This window comes from Lepidochelys kempii, chromosome 7 (genome assembly GCF_965140285.1).
Source record: "Lepidochelys kempii isolate rLepKem1 chromosome 7, rLepKem1.hap1, whole genome shotgun sequence".
Lineage (NCBI taxonomy): Eukaryota > Metazoa > Chordata > Testudines > Cheloniidae > Lepidochelys > Lepidochelys kempii.
Window position 1 is genome coordinate 107109618 of NC_136386.1, and position 24388 is coordinate 107134005.

Consider the following 24388-nt stretch of genomic DNA (forward strand, 5'->3'; position numbering starts at 1 on the left):
GTGCCCATAGAAGCATATCCTGACGTCTGTCCAGGAAATCTTCAGTTTCTTTTATGCAATGCAGGGTCGATACTTGTTTCTCGAGACCTTGGACCTTCTCTTCCAATATGGAGATCAGCTTGCACTTTGTACAGACAAAGTTGCTTCTGTCCTGTGGAAGAAAGACACCTGCACAGGATGTGCCATGTTTAACAACAGCTGAATGCTCACCATCCATATTATCTTCCTTCTAAGAGCTTCCTCTGGTGTTGTAGTAACTACTCAGAGAAGCTTGCAAGATGGAAGCCTCGGTGGGCTCTCCCCAGACAAACTCCCTCTGTTAGGCTCTCTGCTGTTCGCCACTCAGCTGGTTCGCAGCTGACTGTCTTTTTATAACAGTCAGGCCCACTCAAAGCTCACCTGGAACAAAGCACTCCCAATTCACACTTTTCAAACAAACAATCAAGCACACAAGAGTGAACTGTCAGTGTGCTGTAGGCTTGTCCACTTGACTGGCCCAGCAGCAGATGTTCAGATACAGTGATAGTCGCTTTTTGAACCATAATGTTTTTTGGTTTGGCAAAGATATCACCAGTGTGTCTCATATCAGAAAACTGACCATAAAACCCTAATGCTTGGAATGCTTGAAAACTAGATTATATAAAGCAGAGGAAAAAAGCAGGAAACAAAGCTTCGTGTACCCTGGGGGTTAGGTCTTTTTTGTGTGTTTAGTTTATGATGAAGACTGTGTTTGCGTTGTTTTTATTGTCCTGAAGACCCTGAGCACTATGATAATACAAATAACAATACTAAACACTTCCTTGCTAAGTATGGTGGTTTTATCTTTTAGTGCCATTGTTAGGCAATTTTGCCGTGTCCATCAATGGTTTATTCCAAGTACAGAAACTATAGCAAAAGTAAAATACACTCACTAAATTAAAGCTCCAGTAAAAAAACTACATAATAAAGCTCAAGAAGTGCGTGATTTAAACCCAAATTATTTAGGTTTTTTTCTAAACTAATCAGCACACAGATGCTTTAAAGGGGAACTTCCTCCTTTCTTCTGATAAACATGTGGCGAGTCAAAAGTGTTTGTGTGGTGCCCAGTGTTGCCCTTCAGTGGGGAGGTCACCATGGTAACAGGCAGCTGGTCTCTAGAAAGCCCCTGTATGCTGCCAGGGGGCAGTCAGCAGGGGCACAGGCTCTGTTGGCTGTGTTTAGGATTCCCTCATTGTTTTCTAGGCATAAATACTCTCAATAGGATTAGAATGTTTAAGAGGCTAAAGGCTGTGGGAAAACTTTTGTGTGCCATATTTCTCTCTTCTTCTGTTGTATCTGAACATTTCCACTAGATGAACAATAGTGTTAAAACATAAGGGCAAATGTTTTGGTAGTTTGATTTGGAATTATATATTCATGAATCTACATAATAGCCTTTCAGCTGCAGCATTGTTGCTTAATGCGCAGTCTAGGAGTCGTGAAAGAGGTGGGGGCAGGGAAGGAACAGGGGAAGCGAACGGTGAAAAGGGGGAAAACTAAGACTTCATCAAAGGAACTTGAGAAATGGTGTGAAATTATATTTTTTTCCCTGCTCACACATGGTGCCAAACAACCTAGTTTGCACTTGAACTACTTTCATGGAACTAATATGTCCCTTTTCTCTATTTGGTTACTTGCTTAGATTCTTGGGAAGGAATGGAATAAAGCTGGTCTTCAGCACATACATCTGGATTTTCCTTTGTTTGATGTGATTAAGGTGAGTGCTGTGGACCTGTTGGGTTACCCTAGAATGTTTCACCTGACCTACAATCTGTGGCAATCTCATATAATGAAGGGGGAGATATGTCACTTAGAAAAGAGGCAAACATGGCAAGCAGCCAGCAGGATCAATTTAGATGGGCAGCTTACAGGAGAGTACCATAAAAATTCCCACCCTGGGCATCTCTAGCTAATGTGATCCTCATTTGGGCATGTTTCGAAGTCTCTAAGCACTGTTAAGCTCTCTTGACTTCACTCAGTGCAGTTATTAACGCTCCTGCACACGTCCCTGAATTCATCCTTTATAACTGTATGGATTTAAAAAAATAAAGCCAAGACACCGTTGTATCTCCCTCTCACATAATCTTCATCTTTATTTATATTACAGTAATAGCTGGAGGCCCCAAACAAGATCAGGGCCACAGTGTGCTAGGAGCTGTACAAATGCATAGTAGGGGATAGTCCCTGCCCCCAAGAATTTACAGTTTAAGGCTATGTCTACACTTATAATGCTACAGCGGCACAGCTGCAGCTGTGTCACTATAGTGCTTCAGTGTAGACACTCGCTACAGTGATGGGAGAGGTTCTCCCGTCACTAGTTAATCCACCACCCTGAGATGTGGTAGCTAGGTAGGAAGATAGAATTCTTCCATCGCCCTAGCGCGATCTGCACTGGAGGTTAGGTTGTCATAGCTGTATCTCTCAGGGGTGCAGGAAGGGAAGCAGAAGCACAGAGAGGTGAAGTGACTTTCCCAAGGTCACAGCAGTGGTAGAGCCAGGAGTAGAAAGTTTCCTGACTCCTAGTCAGTGATCAATCCACTGTACCGTGTTGTCTCCCAGTTACTTAATTGATTCAATGTAAAGCTTTAAAGATGTTTTCCATGTATATAATATATAAAATGGTGCACTATTAGTTTAATTTACTTTTCCTCAAAGAGGATTTATTTTATTTCAAAGATACAAGAGCTTCTAATCAAGCTGTAACAAAATCCTCTTAGAGCATTAGAGGTCTTATTAAATATACTCATTATGGTACTAATACCAAAGACTGTGTCCTCCTAGTGCTATATTATTGGAAAGTGGAAGAACTATGTACTTCTGCCAGGTACACCCAAAAGCATTCACAGGTTTGCCTAGCCCTAGCTGATTTGGGATGATTAATAAGCAATTAATTATAAAACATACGTTATAGTCTCCAAACATATCTAGATGTGTCCTGAATAACTGAGTTACAAGTATACATATTGCCAGCAGTGACAGATTCTGGAAATTAGCACAAGAGTGCAGTGGGTTAATTCACATAGGGCTTTTTCATAGAATGTATTTTAGGTTCTTATATGGCCTTCCATTACTGTAGTATCTGAGCACCTCACTCTCTCTAATCAATGTATTTATCCTCACAACACCCTTGTGTAACAGGAAAATACTATTCCCACCCTTTTACAGATGGGGAAGGGAGGCCTAGAGAGGCTAACAGCCAGATATTTAAAGGTATTTAGGTGCCTAAAGATAGGTGTTTAGTGGGATTTTCAAAACCACCTAGCTGCCTAACTCCCAGTGGTTGAGCAGAAGCAAAATGGTGTTTTTCATCCTTAACATTTTTTCTGATGTTTTTACTTAGCGTTCAGAGGTACTGATGATTTAAGTTCCAATAGTGAACTCAATGCTGCACAAGCAACAAAGGAAGGCACAACCTATGTCCTGGGGAGTTTGAAATGCAAGGGCTAGAGTCTCACAGCCTTTACTCGGGGAGTAAGCAGGAGTAAAGCCTCTCCTTCCTCTGCTGCTTGACTGTGTCAGCATGAGGCTCAGAGTGTGTGAAAAAAGCTGGAGTTACTCATCCACTGCTCTCCACTGCAAGTGAGCAGCTGAGGAGGGGGTGGAGCCCTAGCTCGCTCCTCCCTATTTTCCTGCAAGCCTGGCTGGGTAAACGAAGAAGAGTAAGTTGCTGTCCCAACAGGGATGAAGTAACTTCTTCTCACCCAGAGAAGCAGGGCAGCTGGTCAGGAATGGTGATTCTTGGGCCAAAATCATCCTGTCTCCACAGGGAGAAGAGTGCACAGAGGAGTGTCTTCTTTTGGATTTTTGCTTGGTTGGTTGTTTTCATTTAAATATACACATCGCTATTGCAGAGAAGGCAGGTCAAAGAAATGTGCACTTGGAGCTGACGGTAGTGAAGTTTGTGATGGTTCTATTTCCTGGGGAACTTCATTCCACAGTCTGGGACCAGCCATGGAGAAAGCACTGTCTCCTGCACAGACGAGCTTAATCCTTATTGTCGAGAATTCTGTTGTGTCAGAGGAGTGACCCATTTGAGCACAGTCTTCATCCTGGAGCTTTAAGCAGTTTTTTTCGATATCATGGAACACCTTATGAAGACAAGGACTGAACCCTTGAACTTGATTCAAAATTCTGTGGGTCACTGGTGTAGCGGAGGATGGGTGTGATGTGCTTGCAGTAACCTGTGTTGCTAAGGAGACAGGGTGCACTGTTCTGTACTTGTTGGAGTTTCCTGATTGGTGAGGCTTCATGCCCAGGTATATTATATTTTTGCAGGGCAGCCAAAAAGTGGTGACAGTGTAAATCATTGAGTCTAGGTCATCATCTGCCGGGATGGGATGGAGTCTCATATCCAGCCAGAAATGATAGACCGCATTACTTGTGGATGCAGCTATGTGAGACTTTAGCTTGGATTTCTTAGCAAGGATTCTAAGAGTACTCCAAACCTAGGCTATGGACTGAACTGGCTAATTTTGGGTCTAAACCTTCAACCAAAGGAGATTGCACCATAGCTGTGAACTCTTAAATGATTTCCTATACCCATAAGTTTCAGCCAGCTGCTGTTCATTCATGAGCTGATTTCATCCAAGCACTGGACCATTGTGATGGTCGTGATGTGGTGAAAGTTACGTAGAGATGTGTTGCACATTGCTGGCAACTGAGTCCATGTTGTCTACCCAGCTCACCTAAAGATTGCATGTAGGACAAGGAAGAGAAATGAAGTCCTTTTGGACCTCCACAAGTGAGGGGTCTAATGATGGAGGTACAATTTCTCATCACTACACATTGGGTACATCCCTCCAATGACTCAAGCCATTTAGCACATTCCCCTAAACTCCTGCAACCTCTCTAAGGCGGGATAGAAGTATCTCATCATGGTTAACAGTGTTGAATGCTGCAGAGAGCTTCCAGGCGGATGAAAATGGGTGTCTGCCTTTCTTTCATTGACAGGAGGAGATAAACTGCCTTAGTGGCATTGATGATTAAATTCCAGTATTCCTGCTAGGATTATATTTCAGCCAGCTCCACAATCCATCTGGAATTGAATTGGCCATTGATCCAATAGTATAGCTGCAAACATGGTAGTTGAATGGCTGGCAGCCTCATTCTTCAGTGCCCGTATGTTGAGAGCCTTTGGATCTGTGACGATCATACTGAAGACATCCTCTTCACTGGAAGTCTCTGCAACCTCAATCGCTACGTGTATGGCTGCTTTTTTCTTCCTGTGATAGCTGTAGCATTGGGATATAAAGGGGTTCTGTTTCCCATACTCCTTGCACTGTTTTCCACAGACTGGGCGCTCTTCTGCCTGTCATGTTTCTTCCCACAGTATATTCACTGGATCATGGTAGGTGTGTGCTTCCTGGGTTTCTCGGGCTTGAGCCTGTATACTTGTTTTGCACTAATGGCCTGCCATTGTTCTGATACTTTCCCATACCAGTTCAGCTGCCCTTGCTATTTGGAGGCATTTCTCTAGGATTAGATCTGTTTCAACAATCTCTCCTGTAAACTGAATTTGTGTGTTCAACAAAGAGTCCAGTCTCTAATTAGTGAGTCTTTTATGCCTCCAAAGTTACTTGTGGAGGCAAAAGTTCTCAGCTCTACAATGTAAGTATTGATTCCCTTGTCTTGATTTCTGGCAAAAAGCAAACGCATCACCACCACAACAGTATCTCTCTACAGTCTCATTGTGTCTGGGATCACAGTACTCTTCAGACACATTTATCAGTTGTTCAGTTTTTCCAGCATTATTTCTGGCAACGGTCTCACTCACTGCTCATCCTTTCATTAGTCAGGTCTGATTGTAACTTTATGCCCTAGGACTGAGATTTTCTCACACCCATCCTTATTCACCCTGAGTAGTACCTTTACTTTAATGGGGGCAGCCTGGATTGCCATTTATAATATGTTTAATAATAATACCAATCCTGAGTGTAAGTGGCAGAATCTGGCCCTGAATAAACACTTGCCATTGATTTAGTTCTCAGTGCAGACTAGTGCTTGTGACTGGGGAGAAATGTGGTTTTATAAGGGCCAGTTTGCTTCCCCTTAGGGTGACCAGATAGCAAGTGCAAAAAATTGGGACATCTTTTTTCCTGGGGTTGGGAGTATAATAATTGCCTATATAAGACAAAGTCCCTAATATTGGGATGGTCCCAATAATATTGGGACATCTGGTGACCTTACTTCCCACCCTCCCTTGTTCATGCTGACTCCGTGAATAGTCCCGTTGAAATCCATGGGGATATTCACTGAGCAAGATGATGTCCAGTGTGATTAAAGGGTATCAGGATCTGGTCCTTAGGGTGGATGAATGTGCACAGGGCTCTATGAGTTCTTTGACAATGCATGACAAAAACTTTAATTTTATTTACAGGATGCAGTTGTAATTAAGGAAACCATAGCACTGAACTTGTATTTGCTTGTAATGGAAGATCATTTCTGAATGATGAGAGATGTGTGATGCCTTTCAGACTGACTTTATTATTTTTACTTAACTAGTGTATGAAACTTCTTGTAACTAAAAGTCCAAGATGTGCTTTTTGGAAAATTATGAATACCTCCTTGGCAATACTTTAGAGGAAAAATCTAGGCAGATTTTAGGGCATAGGCCAACATGCTTGTCACTTTGTGTTTAAAAAATATTAGGTCATTATAAATTTTTCTCCTTACAATTTTTAAATTGATAGGTAAAATATTATGGAGAATAGTATTTTGCTCACCTAATCTGTCTTCTCTTCGCTGGACGTTGGCTCACTTCCCCTAATGATAGAGTAAACGAAAGTAAGAAATGTATGGAAAAGAGAATAGAGTAGAGTTGCACGATACTAGCTGTCGCGATGCTGTTTCTGCAGCTGTTGCTATTAGTGTTTGTCACTTTTTCACACTTCAGTGAAAAGCAGGTGTTTTCACTATAAGATGTAGTGTGGTGATCTAGCCAAATGCCATTGCTTTTACTTAAATTCAGTTTTTCTTCTGAAAGGCAAACCTAGAAGCAACTTTCACTGTGGCTCCTTGCACTTGATTGCTGTCATCTTAGAACACTCAGATTGCTTTTGAAATCTAACACTTCTTTTAAAAAAAGAATAGAGCCTTTTCCCCCTCTTTCCCAGAAAATTGTTTACAAAAGAAATGTCATGATTTGAAGAAACGCATCTGAACTGTCTTATTCAAGGATTTTCTTGTTTCATCCATGAAAAAAGATCTTTTGGAGCAGTCTCTTCCACTTGAACGAAGGTAAGCACATTGTCCATACCAGTGTAATCATTAAACTATTAACAGAAGCATGTCTGTGGGGCTTGTGCCCAGGCAGCAAAATAAAAGACAGATTTCTAAAATCTGTTTTCATCTTGGTGTGCCAAGAGTTAAGATACAAATCCTTTTGCATCAAGATAATAGACTGCTAAGAACTCTGTTAATGGGAAAAATGAGTTAAACAGAAAAAGCAAACTCTGGCTAAGATTGTGACTGCTAATGTTAATTTAAAAACCCAAATCATTGCAAAGTAGACCAAATAGAAAAGTATTAGTAAACTGCTTCTTCTTTTGAATAGATGATGTGCTGTGATCATTGTCACCTTTGACTTTAAAAGTACTTCACAAAAGGCAGTAAAGGCTCTCCCGTTGCTGCCACTCAAGGCAATGATGAAAATCCCATTCCTTTCAATTTTCAATAGGTGATCAGGCCCCAAATGAGCCTTGAGGCTGCAGAATAGAAATTTACTTAGCTGCAGTACATTCTCTGTGTCTTGCATTATTGATGCACTTAGTTTTCTTCATAGCTATCATATCAAAAGGTAGTTACTTAAAAACTGATCTGTTCCATTTATTTACACATTGTCATTTTATACAGTTGATCTCCAGAAGTATAGCAATTTTATTTTTTCTGATACAGTTAACCAGTGTCATAGCCTCAATTCAGCTGAGCATGGATGCACGTGAGTCCCTGTGTTCAGAAGTGCTGTATGCCTTATGAAAATGTTTACATGCCCTTTTTTTCCCCCATTCAAATAACTGGAAAACAGCTTTTAAAATTCTTATAGAGTTTCAGCTTAGTGAGGGCTGGTGGCTTTGATATCTTTAAAGGGGGAAGTGTTCTAGAATGGAGGCCTATGATACATTCATGCTACGTGATTTCCCACTAAACTTTTAACACGGTATGTGATGAAGCTCCAAATAACTATTGTGACAAAGTTCCTCCTCTACCTTGGTGGGTCTTGCGCTTATTGGTGGATTTGCTCGCCTTGGAGCTTCACAGCAGCCCTCAGTTTGGCCATTTTCATGAACCCACGGTCCAGGTCAACTCCTCCTGTGTCTGACCAGGAGTTGGGAGGTTTGGGGGGAACCCGGGCCCACCTTCTACTCCGGGTTCCAGCCCAGGGCCCTGTGGACTGCAGCTGTTTAGAGTGCCTCCTGGAACAGCTATGCAACAGCTACAACTCCCTGGGCTACTTCCCCATGGCCTCCTCCCAACACCTTCTTTATCCTCATCATAGGACCTTTCTCCTTGTGTCTGATGATGCTTGTATTCCTCAGTCCTCCAACAATATGCATTCTCACTCTCAGCTCCTAGTGCCTCTTGCTCCCAGCTCCTCACACACACACCACAAACTGAAGTGAGCTCCTTTTTAAAACCCAGGTGCCCTGATTAGCCTGCCTTAATTGATTCTAGCAGCTTCTTGATTGGCTGCAGGTGTTCTAATCAGCCTGTCAGTCTTAATGGTCTCCAAAAGGTTCCTGATTGTTCTGGAACCTTCCCTGTTACCTTACCCAGGGAAAAGGGACCTACTTAACCTGGGGCTAATATATCTGCCTTCTATCACTCTCCTGTAGCCATCTGGCCTGACCCCGTCACATATCCCACCCCCCTCTGCTCAACACTACGGGGTTGGACAACTTGGGACGTCAGGCAGTGTACTCGTGACAAGCCATCTGCATTGTCATGGTGGCTTCCAGCCCAGTGTTGTGTGGTGAATTGGAAAGGTTGTAGGGACAGGAACCATCTGGTCACCCTTGCATTCTTCTCTTTATTTCGCTGCATCCACTGGAGGGGTTCATGGTCGGTCACAAGGGTAAACCGTTGTCCCAGAAGGTAATAACGTAGTGTTTCCATGGCCCATTTCACAGCTAGGCACTCTTTCAAGCTTGGCATACTTCTGCTCTCTCTGCAGGAGTTTCCTGCTGAGGTAGAGGATTGGGTGTTCTTCATCTCTGACCATCTGCGATAGGACAGCTCCCAATCCTACTTCAGATGCATCTGTTTGTAAAATGAATTCTTTGTTGAAGTCTGGGGCTATAAGCACGGGGTTATTGCAGAGGGCTGTCCATAGATCCATGAATGCTTTCTCTGCGGCATCTGTCCACTGGACCCTGGGCTTTTATCAGGTCTGTCAGGGGACTCGCTCTGGTAGCAAAATGGGGAATAAATTGTTGGTAGTACCCCACCACAACCAGGAATGCCCGGACTTGCTTTTTTCCGATTCGGCCGGGGCCAATTTTGGATAGCCTCTAGTTTTAGTTGGGGCTTGACCATGCCCCTTCCTACAATGTAGCCAAGGTATTTAGCCTCAGCTAGCCCTATAGCATGGTTGGCTGTGAGGCCAGCCCGTCTTCGTGTGTCCAGAACCGCTTCCACCTTTTCTAAGTGGGTTTCCCAGTTGGGGCTGTGAATAATCACATCATCCAGTTATGCCGCTGCATAACTGGTATGGGGCCGTAGGAGCTTGTCCATAAGATGCTGGAAGGTGGCAGGTGCCCCATGCAGTCCAAAAGGAAGAACAGTATATTGAAACAGACCCTCTGGTGTAGAGAATGCCATCTTTTCTTTCGCAACTTTGGCAAGTGGAATCTGCCAGTATCCCTTTGTTAAATCAAGAGTGGTCAAAAATCGGGCATTGCCCAGGCGATCAACTAACTCATCGATATGGGGTATGCATTGAATTTAGATATCTCATTCAGCTGGTGAAAGTCATTACAAAACCTCGTGGTGCCATCGGGTTTGGGCACCAACACAACTGGGCTTGACCAGTTCTCAGGGTATGTATATGGAGCAGCGTACAGAGGTCCTTCACTAGCTTTGACATAAATGGGGTACCTTTGTCTGTTAATATCTCCTTTGGTAGCTCAACTCAGGCAAAGATCCCCACCAACTCTTTAGCTATCGTTTTAGAGGCTGTGTTCTGCAGGGGGACAGCTTCTGGGTCGCTAGTAGCATAATCCAGAATGACAAGTATATATTGGTGGCCCTGGGCTGTCTTCTCCAGGGGTCCCAGTAGGTCCATGGCTATTCGCTCAAAGGGGACCTCTATGATGGGAAGGGGTACTAAAGGTGCTCTGATTAGCCTGCCTTAATTGATTCTAGCAACTTCTTGATTGGCTGCAGGTGTTCTAATCAGCCTGTCAGTCTTAATTGTCTCCAGAAGGTTCCTGATTATTCTGGAACCTTCCCCGTTACCTTACCCAGGAAAAAGGGACCTACTTAACCTAGGGCTAATATATCTGCCTTCTATCACTCTCCTGTAGCCATCTGGCCTGACCCTGTCACACTATGTGAACAGCTGTATCTGGTGTGCCACATGTCTGAGTCTTGTGTGAAAGTACAAATACATTAAAGTTCTGTTAATGGTTCTGGGGAGAATTTTCAAAAGCACCCAAGTGTCTTAGATAACTGCAAGTCAATGGGCTGTGTGCTTCTTAATCAAATCGGCACTTTCACAAATCCCACCCTGAGATTTTAAACACGCACAAGTCTGGAAATCCAAAGTTCATGGCTCCTTCAACAACCATCTCTTTCCCCTCCTTGTGCATATGTCAAGTCAGACAGAGCTGCATCTGCTTACTCAGGCCTGAATTTGACCCCTTGTATTTTCATATTGTGTAATGTTAATGTTAATACCATGTGTCTTGTAACAGGACTAGGACCTGATCATGCAATGGGTTCTTTGCAAATGCAGGGGTGTGCCCACTCAAAGCCCGTTGTAGGATCAGGGCCATAATTCAGTTTTGAACGTCATTAGAAATGGTGTCAATTATTGTTACTTAGATTAATATCAGTGTGTTAATATTTCTGTTAGAATAAAAAGCACTCTCTAAAATATACATTTGGAAAATATGTGATTTGAGAATCATTTAAAAAGACACATTTGTCGTAATCTACTAAAAATTCTGTGCTATTTTTAAAAATTATAGCTTAGAGCTGATTAATATAAAGACTAGTCTAGCATAGACCTTAAACTTTAGTTCCTGAATCAGTGAGACACATCTATTAAAATATAGGAATATCCTAACATAGCACTTAGCCTCCTGTAAAGAAACCTCTTCAAGTGGATTAAATACTGTTTTGATTTTTATTTCCTCCTAAAAATACTGATGAGATCTGCATGAATACTGGTAGGAACATTTTTTTTTTAATTCTCAAATTAATTGACTAAACTGTTTTGTGAATCTGCTTAAGAATTATTCAATCGGCTTGTTAAGCTAGGCAAATAACAGAAGAATATTAGTTAGGCAATTTGTTCAAAAAATTCTCAAGTTGAAATATTTATTAACATTAATTTAATCAGACCTGATACTGACACAGAGATGCAGCTTGCCTTAACTCTGAGTAAGAACTTTCTTCTAGTCCAGCTATATCCCCAAATCCCTTCAGATACAGTATTTGCAAACTTGATCAGGAGTAACAGGTTTTTCTCATGACCTGTTGTATAGTTTCCCTCCTGAATGGGCTGTTGTGCTAGAACATCTGCAAATAACTCTGGCTTCAGCATAAAGGGCCCTGTTTTGCCCTTATGCCCCTGTGCATTTCACACTGGTACGTAATTTCAGTTTAGAAATGGTGCTACACGTCTCTCCCTTTCAAGTTACACCGAATGGTTCATTTTCTTCTTTATTCACTGAGGATTTAATTGCCCTGCAACATCAAAAGAAGAATATACCCCAAAATTACCATTCTCTCTCTTAGAATTTAGTTACTGTGTGTCTCAGGGAACTGGCCAAGATATGCTGGCAGTGGGGGTTGGGGGGGAAGAGGGGGGGATGGGGGGAAGCATGCATCCAAATAAGGGCTGTGAGAGGAGGGTGAAGAAACAGACTGGCACAAATAAGAGAGTGTTAAGTGTTCTCCTTTTTACTTTAGCTTCCATCTGTTGGCAGGAGACATTATTATGCCTCTCCCCATCTTATCTTGATATTTTTAGCTGTAGAAAAAGGCAAAGAAAGCCTTTCAGTGTTTGTGAGTGCTTCCCTTTCGAGCTTCATAAATGAAGGCTCTGATCCATTCTTTAATACTATTGCAGTGTTTTTGCAAGTTGTTGGATGCCCAGGCTGTTTAAAAAACAAAACAAAACACCACCACCCCCATGCTCTTTTCCCAAACTATGAGCTGGAACTACAGACTTTTGCCAGTTAGCAGCAAATATTTGAGGGGAAAAAATCAGGACAGCTCAAAACCTCTTTGACAAACAAGGCAATAGAAAGACTGGATTTCAGTTTGTGACAGACTTCCAATCACAGAGTCTTAGAAGTGTAGGACTGGAAGAGACCTCAACAGGTCATCTAATCCAGTCCCCTGCACTCAGGGCAGGACTAGACCATCCCTGACAGGTGTTTGTCTAAACTGTTCTTAAAAACCTCCGACGACGAAGATTCTACAACCTCCCTAGGGCAGTTTGTTCCAGTGCTTAACTACTCTGACAGTTAAGAATTTTTTCCTAATATCGAATTTAAGCCACACTTGCTGCAATTTAAGCTGTTTGCTTCTTGTCCTATTCTCAAGAGGTTAAGGAGAACAAGTTTTCCTCCTCCTCTTTGTAACAACCTTTTATGTACTTAAAAACTCTCTTCTCTTCTCCAGACTAAACAAACCCAATTCTTTCAAGCTTTCCTTATAGGTCATGTTTTATATGACTTTTGCTGCTCTCCTCTGGACTTTCTCCAATTTGTCCACATCTTTCCTGAAATATGGCACCAGAAGTGGACACACTACTTCAATTGAGGCCTTATCAATGCGGAGTAGAGCGGAAGAACTACTTCTCATGTCTTGCTTACAGCACTCCTGCTGATACATCCCAGAATGATGTTTGTGTTTTTTGCAACAGTATTACAGTGTTGATTCCTATTTAGCTTGTGATCCACTATAACCCCAGATCCATTCCTGCAGTACTTCTCCTTAGGCAGTCATTTCCCATTTTATATGTGTGCAACTAATTGTTCCTTCCTAAGTGCAGTACTTTGCATTTGTCCTTAGTGAATTTCATCCTGTTTACTTCAGACCATATCTCCATTTTGTCTAGATCATTTTCAATTTTAATCCTATCCTCCAAAGCACTTGCAACCCCTCCCAGCTTGGTATCGTCCACAAACTTTGTAAGTGTACTCTCTATGCCATTATCTAAATCATTTATGAAGATATTGAACAAAACCACACCCAGGACTGATCTTTGTAGGACCTCACTCAATATGCCCTTCCAGCTTGACTCTGAACCACTGATAGATAATCTCTGGGTTATGCACTAGCCTTATAGTAGTTCCATCTAGGATACATTCCCTTAGTTTATAAGAAGGTCATGTGGGACAGCATCAAAAGCCTTACTAAAGTCAAGCTATACCGCATCTACTGCTAACCCCTATCCACAAGGCTTGTTACCTTGTCAAAGAAAGTTGCTAGGTTGGTTTGACATGATTTGTTCTTGACAAATCCATGTTGACTGTTACTTATCACCTTATTATCTTCTAGGTGTTTGCAAATTGATTGCTTGATTACTTGCTCTATTATCTTTCCAGGTACTGAATTTAAGATGACTGGTCTGTAATTCCCCAGTTTGTCCTTATGCACTTAATGATAGATTGGCACTATATTTGCCCTCTTCCAGTCCTCTGGAATCTCTCCCATCTTCCATTAGTTTTTGAAGATAGTCACTAATGGCTCAGATATCTCCTCAATCAGTTCCTTTCAGACGATGAAATCGGATCTCCTCTTCTCCAAATGTGAGGGACTCCTAAAATTTCACTGTGGGTAGAAATTCAGACTCTTTCCAGAGATTTATTTTTTCAAGGGGACACCTGTACATTGTTCAATTCTCTTTGGAAGATGCTAACCACTTCAGGATGATGGGCTTCCCAATTGTTTTCCATGCTGCAGACTGGTATTCTTGGGAACATGTACATTTCCTACCGTCTTCAGTCTTTCCATAAGCCAGGTGCATCTTGAATTGTGCCCCACTGGAAGCTGACCCGACCAAATTATTCAAAATGATTCACGTTCGCCATTGCAAGGAAGTAGAGGAGCTTGCCGTAGTGGAAGTCACTGTCTCAGAGGCAAAGCAAAAGATTTCTATGAGCAATCTGTATCTCTCCTTATGGATCAAAACTAGTACCCTTGAGAGTTTGTTTTGCCCATATATAAAATTACTGGAAGTAACAAGTTATGTATCCATTGCCTGGTCTCATATCCTTCAAACACTTATGCATGTGCATACCTTTAAGTATGTGAATATTATTACTGACTACATGAGTGCTTAAGTGTTTTGTTGAATCAGGCCCTTGTCCTTCTCCTCCTCCTCGCTCCCTCCTTTTTTGTATCTTGCATCCCTTTCCTCAACTTTTCATTTGTTTTTGTCATTTTAGATTGCCAGCTTTTTGGGGCCCTGATCCTGATTGAAGCCTGTAGGCATTTCTGTGGTTTTAGTAGTAGTAAAAGAATAAATAAAGGTATTCCCTTCCTGTTTTGCTACTCTTTTTTTTTCTTTTCTGTCAGAAACACTGGTGCAAAATGCTAACTGGTTCATGCACTGATTGGCAAGCTCTCCCTAGATCTGCTTAAATAGAATGCATTCAAAGGAAACCAGAAGACTTCAATAGACTTGGAGAGCATAATTATAGATGCCTTTAAAATAGATGAAGTGATTGAAAAAAATTACTTTTTACCCCCCAAATTGGGTTTTTTTTGGGGGGGTGGCCCAGAATTATATTTATACTTGTAGCAAGTGGTTCACATCTTATTCTCCTCAATTCAGGATAACACTTTTTTTAATAAGAGTCAAGTGATCCCTTTCTGAGTTTGAACCACATTTCTTTATGTATAAAATATCCTTATCACTCTGCAAGCTGACACACTGATCCTGCAAATGCTTCCGTGTGTGCATAACATTAAGCACATGAGTAGTTCTCTTAAATCGGTGGGATTATTCATGCTTAAAGTTAAGCACTTGCTCAAGTGTTGATAGGAGCAGGATCTACAATGAATTACCAGGAGCATGTGCATGTTGTAGTTTTTAAATAGTTTATTTCAAAATAAAATATTTTACAAGGGAAAAGATAGTGAAAGATAAATGTTGTTTTCGAGTATGTCCAGGGCACATGCAAACATAAGGAGACAGTACTTCAATGAGGACTGTTTAAGCACCTGGAAGAAATGCAATTTGTCAAAGAATTATGATCGTCTAGTCCAGACAAGACTAGCGCCTGAACCAGAGTTTCCAAATCCTGACAAATCAACATGTGTTGAAACTTGGAAATATTTGTTAAATTTTTAAATAGGAATTTCTATTAAGTTTATCAAGGAAAAGTTATTCAGATTACCACTGAGATTTGTAATTTGTAATTTGAATTTGTAATTTGAAGTGAGGTGGTAAGCAGAGACCTCACTTCATTAGACTCTGCATGAGCAGGCAAGAGGAGCTAGAGATCATATCCATAAATAAGATAATCAAAGTAAGCCATAAATCACCTTTTAGGTTTTTTTACACGTTTGTTCCTCTGCTCTTTTGAAAAATTTGAAGCCACTCTTCTCCCCTTTCTATCCTCCACAAAAAGCAGAATGGAATGGTCTCTGGGAGTAGGCATTTTGTTGCACAAGGCCATTCTGCATTGTGGTAAAGCTCTAATTAGCCGAACATTTTCACACAACATCTGTCCATTATCTTTAAAATATATAAGTAAATAAACACACACACACACATACGTGCACAAATAAAAAACCATACACACAGTTTTTATGGGTGTAATTAAATTGTCTTTTAGAAGTTATGGCACTTTTTCTTTTTAAAGCAATAAATTGCAAAGTTTTGAGCTGAGAACACTTAATGAAGTTGATCATGGTATTCCCTATTGTTGTTGGCTTCTTTTAAAGTACAGTGTCCAGTTTCATTAAATGCTGCTCTCCCTCCACACTTCCCCTCCTGTTGCGTTGAATGTCAGACTTTCACTGTTAGCATAGGTTTTCATTATTAGGCTTTACACTTCCAGCATCTGGGAGCAGCATATATAGCATATGTGCACATAATTTATTTATATTTAGAGAAAGTGTGGTGTAGGTTGTACAATGTTAAATTCCCCTTAGGATGGCTGTTTCCTTAATGTGTTAGCACAATGTTTTCAAGAGTATTAGTATTTCCTGCAGTAAAGACTTGATTCACGGTTGTGTCATAACATGAATTCTCTTGATACCAGTGCAGTGATATTTTTAGTTTAAAATGAGGTTTCTTATGCTGTGCAACATGTTGCGGTCAAGGCACTCTTCTTTTTAAAACACCCCCCCTTTTTTTTTTGGTTACATGTTTTCTGAATCTTGTATGCAATTTTTAATAAGGCAACTTTAAAAGACCCAGAACAAACTTTACAACATAAAAATAATTAAATGGAGTAAGTATTGTCCCCGATCAGTTAACAGGTAGGTATTTGAGCATTTCTAGTTGAAGTCCAGCTCTTTTCTTACCTTTGAGGACAGCATTTCTGACTAATAGCTGCAAAGAGCTGTGTGTGTGAAAAAGGCACTGTTGGGTTTTTTTGTGGTTTTTTTTTTTTTAGTTAACCCAGTCCCTCAGAATGTTTTGGAAATACATGCTCCAATCAGATCAAAGCAGCCAGGAATAGTAGTAGGCTTTTTCCTTACCTGAAAGCAGGCCTTGTTAATAGTTGTATTCATCTGAGTTAAAATTAAGTTTCTGTGGTGTTGACCTAAAGCCAGCTTTTCCCACAGGACTATTTATTTAAAAAAAAATCTAAAATAGTAATGTGCATATGGCATATGCAGTAAACTTGAGACAGTCAGGATCTCCATTTGGACTAAAGCTTTCTTTGTATTTCTTCGGTACTTGGAGCCCTAAAGGAAAAGTGTGGCAGTAAGCTGACTTCCCTTTCCAACACATGGAATACGCAGAATTTTTAACTTGTTTGGGAGTAAAGCATTTCAGAGGGCTTTGTACTTGGAGGCAAATAATAAAATTCTGACTTGAATTGCTAGTATTACAGTTTAGGGATAAGTTAACTTGTAGCTTAATTTGCTGTTGGTACCAAAACCTGTGGGCCCCCACCAGTATTCCTATTGTGAACCTAGTTTTGAAAAGAATAGGACTGAGATGGCTGTTACTAATCCTTTTGTAAGAAAACTGAATAAGGTTTATGATGTGACCATGACTTAGAGTTGTATAACTCATCAGTAGAGCAAGTAGACTAGCATTTGTACGTTATGGCTTGCTTAGTTTAGTTCATTTAGTACTCCTGTAAGGTACCTGGTGAACTGAAGCCTTTTATCTATCCACAGAAATACTATAACATGGCAGCAGGTTTCCTGCCAATGGTCGCAATAGCTGTTGGAATTCCCTCCAAAACATCCATTGCCTGCCTTCCCTTACACCCCTGTAGAACGAACCATGGTTCTGCCCCCACCAAAGTCCTGAGTTCTCAGAGAATGGGAGTATGGGGGCTATCTTTAGGACACAAAAGCCTAGCCAGTATAGTATGATGGAACATTTTTTCCTACAGCCTAGTAAAGTGTGCTTTGTATATAAATGACTCTCATGGACTCTGTCAGGCGTATCTGAACCCAGAAGGCAGTGTGACTAGTGGATGATGCAATGGACTGGGGTTCAGGAGACCTAGGTGCTATTTCCAGCTCTGTCACTAGTCTGTGCGCAATCTTTGGCAAGTCACTTCATGTTTTCCCTGTCTGTAAAATGAGGATAAGACACTGACCTCCTTTGTAAAGAGTATTGGGATCTATAGATGAAAAGTGCTCTCTGAGAGCTAGGTGGTATTATTTATTATTATAATGATATTATATATGTGACTATTTCAAAGGAAATTTTTTTTAAAAAAAAATTCAGATGCCTCCCATATTCAATCTCTTCAGGCTATCTAACTCTTAATAGTTTTTTTTTCTTATTAACAACCCCAGAAGGCATTGCTGCATCAGTAATCAATAAACCAGCTACTAAGAAAAACATTCACATATACCTTCCGAACCATGATCCACCGGGGGAGGGGTGGGGGGGTGGAGGAGAAAAGAAGGAACAAAAAAGAGATTAGAGCTTAATAACTAGCATTTATTTCCTGTCAGTATCTTTGTCTCATCCCTTGAGGAGAGTCCTAGGCTTTCTTGTGCAAAGTCCGACCAAGGTGGACTCTTAAAAACTGTCGTAAATAACTGAAGAGCAATTGCACTCTTTTTGACACCTCCTAAGCGCCCCTGGTTCATTTGCAACAAGGTATAGCTTAAAAAAACAAATTCCATATATTCAAGTCTGTATCATTGTAGAGTAATTCATAAAGATCAGTCACCTAGAAAAATTCACATGTCAAAGAAAAAACTTCAAATAGAAGCTATGTCACTGCCACATACGAAATGAATGCTTGATACTTTAATATCAAGGGAAATTTACAAATTTTGGCTTGGCAAGACAGTAAAATTAAATATAATAGCTAAAAAGTCTTTCAGTAAACAGTCTACATCACTGGTTATAATTGCAATGATTCCAGTCTTTTGTTACCGACTGAGTCAATAGCACAGAAGGAATAACTTTTCCTTTCCTTTCTCTTCTCTTTATTTTTTCCAGTAAATGCTGACATATATCTAAATCAGAGGAAAGCCTGGAATAAGTGAGAAATACAGCTTTTATGTTTCTGTACTGGATGATTAATTTATTTTTTCACAAGCTAAGAGAAGAATATTTTATGGACTTTTTACTCAGCCACCGCCAGTCTTTGTTTACTTAAAAGTTTGAGATCTTCAGGGAAAAACAGCTTCATAAATTTAGGGCAATTCTATAAAAATCTACAAAAATAGGCATAATAGTAATAAAATGTTAAGGTGAAAAAGCAGAGAGGAAAGAGTGTGGAGAGTCCCCAAAGAGTTATGTAATTCCAGGAAGATTTTCCTACCTGGCTGACTCAAAGTTTGACAGGTTCAATGGGCTTGAGTGTGAGAGATGATGGACATGTCTAACTCTCTCTTGTTGACTTTAACTGAAGTCATGGGTGTGCAGCCCCTCTTAGCATCAGGCACATATACTTTACTTTAATACTTCTCTCTTTTTTAACTAGAGAATTAGTCAGCTTCGGGTGTGGCAAAATCTGCCTTGAATTCTTAATACATCTGGATAGGCAGAAAATGATATAATTTATATTTTATTTATTTATTTTTGTATGGTACAACAGCTAAACCAACACTCCTGCCCACTGACTTCCTTCTGAGTGCCAGACTGAGCAGGAAAGAATAGTATCAAGTTGGAAAAACAAATTTATTTGACATTTTAGGTGTGCAGAAGGACCTGTTTCTGTTTGTGTTATGCACATACCTTTTAGTGAGCACTTTGAAAATTTCCCCTCAGCTTGTTTGCATTGGCATGCACCACTCTAGGCAATGGAGCATTTGCCATGAGGTTTGTGTTTCTTACACAACTTGAGGATCGGGGAAGAAGATGAAGAGGTTATAAAGTTCTGTTATTAGGCTTGGGTTTAGCATCCAGAAGTTCAAATCTTTTAGTCTGTTTTGCTTGCTTGCTTTATAAGCAAACCCATAGGGAAAGCTCTATCTGTCAGTTTATTGGGTGAATGTTAAATTTTAATATTGTGTACAGTATTATAAATAGAGAGCCTTAGCTGTGCTGAGTTCACATGGCAGGTATCCTTTTCCCGTCTATTGCTGGAGTCCTTCAGAATGCTGGCATTGTTAGCAGAGGCAAAAACGTCTCTCTTTTTCCTGCACAACCTTTTGCTTCTGCGTTGCCAGTAAAAATAAGAGAATGAAATGGCTTAAATTGCAGACCTCCCTCAAAATAACTTTGTGGTCATGCGTTGAGGGCAGAAATTGTTCATGCTCTTTTAGCATGTATGAGATAAAATGTTTCACATGATTGTTACTTTCCTGTCTTACTTTTGAAAGAGGGGTTCAGGTTTTCAAGTAATTTCCTATGAGCATGATTTTCCTTTGAGATATTGTGAGAAAGCTAATAAATGCATATTTTCATTGGAAATATAACTTGAACTTTCTTTTTCCTGCACTGCAAAAATGCTACATTTTTAAGAGACCAAATTAGAATATTTTGAGGCCTGATTTTACTCCACCTTATCAATTCTTCACTGTTTTTGTTAAAGTTTATCTCAAGGAACAAATATATTTTGTCAACACAGGCTACTCAATCTTGGAGAATTTCCCTCCTTAGTTCCTCAATATTACCCTAGTATATTGTGGAATGAGGAAAGCTTTGGAATGCTGATGCACTTCTCAACAAGCCCACTTATTGGGATTCTGAGATTAAAGTTCTTCTTTTCATCAAGATAAAACTCTGACCCCTCCACTTTCTTATAACTCAGCATCCTCTAGATGGGCCTTAGGCATAGCTCACGGGCTGGTATGTGGGGATGGCTTAATAATAGAATTTCCTGCAGTGAGGTTCTTATGGATTCTGTGAAACCCTGGAGAGAGTCAAGGAAATCTGCATTATAATACATTGTTTGGTACAGATTTGTGCACTGAGAGGATATACAAAAGGTAACGGAAACTAAATGTGTCAGGCATCATCTCTCTAATCCAATATGGAGTCTGTTTAATCTCTTTCAAAAAATGTCTCAAGGACTCCCACTGCCTTCATTGACTGAGAGTCTTTACTACTGATCACTCCGGGGAATGGGAGTATTGCATAGCAAGGATGTGCTGACTGCGATGATCTCTCCATTTTAGAAGTTTTCAATTTATGTACGTGGAAATTAGACTTGATTAACTCATAGAGGTGCATCTCTTGCTAGAGTGTCCCTGCCAAATGCTTCAGTCAAAGGCTCTGAAGGGACAAAAATGCAAAAGACTGTGGAAGAGGAGGTTGGCAATTTGGAGGAGGAATTTATGATGCTGTAGGGTGCATGAAGAAAGAATGGAGCATGCCTGACATTTTTGTCCCAACTAGGAAATTCAGAAAGGCTTAAGCGCAGCCCTTTAGATGCAATGGAAGGTGGCAGAACTTTTACAATTGGACATTATTCATGATGTGGGAACAATGCTTTGGGTTAGTTCACAGATATCTAGGACCCCTGCAAAGTCATTTAATTGAGGCTGACGTGGGCCAGATCCAAGTTTCAGTATATGCGTCTCCCTCTACAAGCCTCAAACTCCTATGCAAACTGCAGGAGGTTGAGCCCCATCAGCAGGAGGGAATAAGAAAGGTGTGCAGAGTTGTTTTGTGTGTATGGGGGCTGGAGGTGCGGGGGAGGGAGGGAGGGAGTAGGGATGTAGAGTAATAGCAAATATTTTTACCATGAGATTAAACATTGGTTAAAATTGATGTTCCCAGGGTGGGCCCAAACAATGCTAGCAAACCTGCAGCTACTGGAAATCTCTGGAGCACAGGGTCTCTTCTAATGCTGGTGTGATGTTTACTGCTTATGCCCCAGTTCTGCATGGTATTAGGTGTGGGCTGTTTCATGCTGTCTGAGAACTATCTGAGGATAACATCTTGAGTGCCTTGGGGACTCAAACAGAAGGTGGCAGATGCCTTAACAATACCTACAGCAACATGCTATTTATATAACATAGGCAGAAAGTGTATACCCAAGCAAACAAATGAGAGAGAAATAAAGAATGATATAGGCAGATCAAACTTTCGGTATTGATCGTCTGCTTACTATCAACTCTTGGATAGCTTGCCTTTCCTAAAGGTGATGGAAAAGAGACAATAAATGACCAAAGACACAGACAACATGAAGCAAATTTCTCTTGTCAGAGGTCACAGGTCATCTTTACTGTAAAAATCACTGTAAAAGGAAGAAAAAGTCAGAATCCCTTTAGAATCTGTGTTCCAGTTCCTAGCTTGACCATAATTTAAGTGATAACAAGAACACCATGTACTTATTAACCAAATACTAGAACTTGTATATAAAGGCCTATACAAAGATAAAAACCGCAACATGCCTATGAAACATTCAAGTGTTGTCTCTCTCTGTCTGTGTTGGCATCAGAACCATCAGCTCCATCCAATTTTTGTCTAGCAGGTTTTCAGCTGTGCTACAATTACAATAAAGATAAATCTTTCCAATATAGTCATCCTTGTAAACCCGTGTTTGGTTAAATAAAACAAAACCTGTCTGTTGCTTTTGTCTAAAGAGATTGTTTGTTCAAAAATCTTGCCATCTAGGTACACAGCCTATTATGTGTTCAGTCAATATGTAGATTGACTTCAGTGGGAGTTTTTGCCAGAGTTAGTTTGGTTAAGGGGGGCAGGATTTGCTCCCCCTTGATGTTTATGTGTATCAGGGTTTAAAGAGAAGGGGATTAATAGAGAAATGTATTCATATAAATATACATGTATATACCAAAAAACACATAAGCAGTTGACAAGATTTTCTATTAGAATCTGCATATTTATTCAGTCACCACTCAGAACAACAGCGGCAGATCCTCAGCTAGTGTAACCTGGCATAGGTTCTGCTTAGTCAGTGGTGCTTATCTGATTTACATCAGCCGAAGTTTTGGCCTCTGGACTTGTGTTTTGCTCTTCAACTGATGTTCTCAAACAGAACTTTAAAAGGTATTGGAGCTCTAAAATAGATGTACTTAAATTCTGAGCTGCTCTGTTGAGGAGTCTGTGTAAATAATTCAAACTTTGGGTGGTGCAATACAAGCCAACTTGACACCAGATTCTACACTTTGTAGGTTAGCTTTCCTGTTATTTCTGTATGCCAGGCCCAGTAAGTAGGGAAAATGACAACTAGGCAGCACTGATCCTATCCTATTCTGGGTGCCGCTAGAATACCAATAATCAATATAGGCCAGATCCGTCGAATCGTGGAAGTCAACGAATGGCTACGCAGGTGGTGTCGGAGAGAAGGCTTTGGATTCTTTGACCATGGGATGGTGTTCCATGAAGGAGGAGTGCTGGGCAGAGACGGGCTCCATCTTACGAAGAGAGGGAAGAGCATCTTTGCCAGCAGGCTGGCTAACCTAGTGAGGAGGGCTTTAAACTAGGTTCACCGGGGGAAGGAGACCAAAGCCCTGAGGTAAGTGGGAAAGCGGGATACCGGGAGGAAGCACAGGCAGGAATGTCTGTGAGGGGAGGGCTCCTGCCTCATACTGGGAATGAGGGGCGATCAACAGGTTATCTCAAGTGCTTATATACAAATGCACAAAGCCTTGGAAACAAGCAGAGAGAACTGGAGGTCCTGGTGATGTCAAGGAACTATGACGTGATTGGAATAACAGAGACTTGGTGGGATAACTCACATGACTGGAGTACTGTCATGGATGGTTATAAACTGTTCAGGAAGGACAGGCAGGGCAGAAAAGGTGGGGGAGTAGCACTGTATGTAAGGGAGCAGTATGACTGCTCAGAGCTCCGGTACAAAACTGTAGAAAAACCTGAGTGTCTCTGGATTAAGTTTAGAAGTGTGTGCAACAAGAGTGATGTAGTGGTGGGAGTCTGCTATAGACCACCAGACCAGGGGGATGAGGTAGATGAGGCTTTCTTCCGGCAGCTCACGGAAGCTACTAGATCGCATGCCCTGATTCTCATGGGTGACTTTAATTTTCCTGATATCTGCTGGGAGAGCAATACAGCGGTGCATAGACAATCCAGGAAGTTTTTGGAAAGCGTAGGGGACAATTTCCTGGCGCAAGTGCTAGAGGAGCCAACTAGGGGGGGCGCTTTTCTTGACCTGCTGCTCAGAAACCGGGTAGAATTAGTGGGGGAAGCAAAAGTGGATGGGAATCTGGGAGGCAGTGACCATGAGTTGGTTGAGTTCAGGATCCTAACACAGGGAAGAAAGGTAAGCAGCAGGATACGGACCCTGGACTTCAGGAAAGCAGACTTCGACTCCCTCAGGGAATGGATGGCCAGGATCCCCTGGGGGACTAACTTGAAGGGGAAAGGAGTCCAGGAGAGCTGGCTGTATTTCAAGGAATCCCTGTTGAGGTTACAGGGACAAACCATCCCGATGAGTCGAAAGAATAGTAAATATGGCAGACGACCAGCTTGGCTTAATAGTGAAATCCTAGCGGATCTTAAACATAAAAAAGAAGCTTACAAGAAGTGTAAGGTTGGACATATGACCAGGGAAGAGTATAAAAATATTGCTCGGGCATGTAGGAATGATATCAGGAGGGCCAAATC

At 41.1% G+C, this 24388-nt stretch overlaps 1 protein-coding gene across 1 annotated transcript in view; it reads left to right on the forward strand.

Moving 5' to 3' along the window:
• Positions 1–1379: 1379 nt before the first annotated feature.
• The window catches only part of FGFR2 (fibroblast growth factor receptor 2), a 179699-nt gene continuing 156690 nt past the window's right edge, over positions 1380–24388 (forward strand). Inside the window, exon 1 of the mRNA XM_073354182.2 lies at positions 1380–1735. The gene's annotated coding sequence lies outside the window, so the exon portion shown is untranslated. The remainder of the gene's footprint in view (positions 1736–24388) is intronic.